Genomic DNA, 4,128 nt, shown 5'->3' with positions numbered 1-4,128 from the left:
AAGCTTCTTTCTGAGAATCAACACTCTAATACCAATTGTTGATTGGTGGAGGTATAAACAAGATATTAAGATACTAAGAGTGTGGGGGGGGGGGGGGGGGGTGAATCAGGATCTTAAGCATTTTTTAATTTTCAACAATTCATTCAGGCATCCACCAGTTAACTTGTACATGTAAAACTTGTAATAATAAACTTGTTGTAACATGTAAATCTAATCTACCACATGCATGAAAATAAACACATACCACAACATTTGTTACCGAGAAACCCTCCAAGGTGAAGGTAAAATTGGAGTGGGGATGACACCCACAAATCTTCACTACTGCAGTAATAAAGTTAACCTATTAGGGTTACAATGTTTGATTATAATATATGTTCTACCCTATGAGGGGTTTTCCCTATTAAAAGCTTAAGAGACTCCTAGGTCTCACCTTGTTAGAGGATTTAACACTTGTAATGAAGTAAGGACTCTGCTAGGAGATTTACAAAGATCTATTAAGACCACTTTGTTAAGAGATTTACCTTGATTCAAGTTGGTTAGAACTGATCTAGTACCTAACTCTCGGTATTATTTGTAAGTTGATTTTAAGTTTTCACCTCGCTAATTGATCCTCTCTTTTTATTTGATAATACTTTTCTTCTCCTTCATTGCTCTTACTAGGTCACTTGCTCTGCTAAGAGATAAGAGAACACTTTCATTGACTTATGATCTGATCTCGATCTTTTACTTCACTATTCGTATATTTCTCCTTGTTTGCATGCACACTCTTCTCTTCTCATCTCCATTCTATATGATCTAGGTTAAGATCTTCTCTATGTAAAGAGTTTTCTAGATGCTTTCATAATTAGCCTCTTCATATGAATTATTGATCACACAACATAGGGATCTATGATCCACATCATTAACTCACTCTTTGTAACAACCTCTACATATATTAAATGTTCCTTCCATGTCATATTGAAAATGATTTCCCTCAAAATTTGTTCCATTCCTAACTTTTATGTAAAATCTGCATTGCTTGACCTTTACTATTTTCTGATACTTGATATTGTTGTTTCTCAATTTGTATTGTGCTCGGCACATACTATGTAACTCACCACTTGTATGCTTGAAACTTCTTAATCCATGTTGAGCTCAACTTGTATAGAAAATACTCAGTGACCATACAATTACTCGACTCCTATAGAGCTTGGTACATTCTTACTTATGTACATGACTCAACCTATATAAAGTAGCTTGGTCAGAGTGATGACCATCTGGCTTTGGCTTGTAAATAACTAAGTGTTTGACACTAATAAACAACAATAGTTAGAGATACCAAAAAATTATAACACACTTCAAAAATAAAACTTGAATAGTGAGTTAAAGAAAACATGCAATGCAAGCTATCTTAACTCTTAGAAAATCGAAATTTATCTTAGATCACAAAACATAAGAAATTAACTTGCTAGACAACTCCAATAGCTACTAGAGAAATGTGAGAGATATAAATATCCCAATTGTGAGATGTGATGAATATAAGGCTTGCAATAATTATTAAATTTTGAATTTTAAATTCTATGTAGAATTCTCAACCCATTGAGGGCTAATCTCAAGGCACTCTAGATTGACCCAAGGTAAAGAAATCCAAATTTTAAAATATGTAGTGAATGCATCAACATGAACATGTGAATTCTTTATTGATAATATGCAGGTGGTATATCTTTGTAAAACTAGATACATTAAATTAGTGTAAATAAATATATATATATAATGATAAGTATCAAATCATCTAATAGTCTCTATCTCTTTGTTTATTTCACATGACTTCTACATTTATTACTTACATAAACAAGGACATTAAGCTTCCACAATCCATGTTATTGTGTTAATATATTTAAGATTTTATCAATGTTTATTCATCTTGTAAAAAGAATAAACACAATTAAAATCTAGAATATTTCAATACTAATTCCATAATTTGTCAAATGGAAAGAGAAAACTTAGCTTGCAACCATGCCCAATCACCACCCTAGTGCTTACATGACATTGGTGTAAATGGTGTATAAATGGCTTAAGCATAGATGATTGCAAATAGTGCTAGATATATTTTTAAAAGTGTAATAATTATACAACACACAAAGATAAATATTAAATGGTAACTCAAAGACCCTTACCAAGTTCATGAGCATTTTTTTTTCAATCCATCTTTATCTATATTTGTTACATACATAATATCAAATAGGAAGTCAAAAGGTAGTCTTTGTTACTATGCCCAACTACTTGCTAGTACTCAAAGACATTGTTGCAAATGATATGTGTATATAAATAATTGTAAACAAAACTAAATACATAAAAATAAGAGTGAATAAAACTAGACATATAAAATCTATAATTAAATATACAAGAAGTAAAAACACATTTATTTCTATTTGAAGTCTTTTACAATTGTTACTTAAATAATGTTATCAGGAAAAAAATATAGTCTCTATTTGCATGCCCAATCAAACCCTAATATTATAAAGCATTAGTGTAAATGATATGTAAATGATGTATACACACAACTAAATGTAAATGAATTTCTAGATACATAAAAATAAATAATCTACACAAAAATAAAGATAAATATTTAATTGTAAGAAAGATCTGTAGGGTAAGTGTACCAAGTTGTGGTGCCAAAAGGGGGGTATAAGTGGACACCTTTTTTCTAAAATCAACAATTTCTGAACTTCAACAAGAATTTGAAGATAGTTACGGTCAAAATTTTAAGATATGACTAAAAAAAAAGTAGTAGTACTTTGAATCTAGTTTTAGGTCCTCAAAAAAGGGGGCCATAGAAAGTGGTACTATTTATTCCAAAAAAATGTAACATAGGACAAAGTGTGTGCCCCCTAAAATTTTAACTTTTTTTTTGAAATTCTTTAATCACTCTAGTCAAAAGTTATTTAACACTATGTAGTTTATCCCAAATTTTTTGGGTAATTTTATAATGTGTATTTTTTTAATGAATTTTTTAACTAAACACATCCCGAAAACGTGAAATATTTGTGTGCTCCCCCTAGAAATGATTGAAAACTAATTTAAAATCAAAACTTATTTTTTTCAAAGTGTGTAGAATGGAGTCTAGTTTCTAAAAAACTAAGTTGTTGCAAAATTTGATGAATGAGCTAAAATCTACAACCCAATTAGTACATGTTGGTTTTTGACAAATTATGGACATACATTCAAAAGAAATTATAGATGAAAGGCTTGAAATAGTTCAAATTAAAAATAAATTATATGGTTATATAGATAACACAAAGACCTACAATGTCATTTAGCTTGATCTTATCAATGCTTAACCACAAGGAATCTTGAAGGAGAGCACACAAGAAAAATCAATCTTTTTTTGTATGTTTGCAACAAAACATGTCTTAGACCAGTTTATAGACTCCAAACCTTTGGGTTGGATCTCCAAGGAAAAACCAAGCCTTAGGCTTGGTTTAATTTGGGCCTCAATAGTGTGTGCACGCTATAGTGCACACATACTATTAAGACCTAAATAGTGCATAAAGAGGGAAGAAGAGATGCAAAGCAAGAGCAAGAGAGAAGGGGGGGATGGTTGTGTGTGTGTGTGTGTGTGAGAGAGAGAGAGAGAGAGAGTAGGGGATGGGAGAGGGGTATGGGATGGGAGAGAGAGAAGTGTGTGAGAGAGTATGGGATGGGAGAGAGAGATTGAGAGTAGGGGATGGAAGAGAGAGGAAGTGTGAGAGAGTAAGTAGGGGTGGCAGAGAGAGTATGAGATGGAAGAGATAGATCGAGAGTAGGGGATGGGAGAGAGAGAGAGAGAGAGAGAGAGAGAGAGAGAGAGAGAGAGAGAGAGAGAGAGAGAGTAGGTGGTGGGAGATGGAGTGGGAGAGGGAGAGCAAGAGAGAGGAGGATGGGAGTGCATGTGTGTAAAAGAGAGAGTAGGGAATGGGAGAGGGGGGTGAGAGAGAATAGTTCAAGAGAGAGTAGGGGATGGGAGAGAGAGAATAGGCATTGGGAGAGAGTGTGAAAATGTGAGAGAGAGTAGGGGGTGGTAGAGAGAGAGTAGAGAGGGAGAGAGTGAGAGAGTGAGAGAGAGTGAGAGAGAGTAGGCAGTGGGAGAGGGAGAGGGAGTGAGAGACA

Source organism: Cupressus sempervirens, chromosome 9 (assembly GCF_028749045.1).
Source record: "Cupressus sempervirens isolate cs-2001-9-10 chromosome 9, ASM2874904v1, whole genome shotgun sequence".
Taxonomy (NCBI): Eukaryota; Viridiplantae; Streptophyta; class Pinopsida; order Cupressales; family Cupressaceae; genus Cupressus; species Cupressus sempervirens.
The sequence above is the reverse complement of the archived record's forward strand: the minus strand, read 5'-3'. Positions refer to the sequence as shown.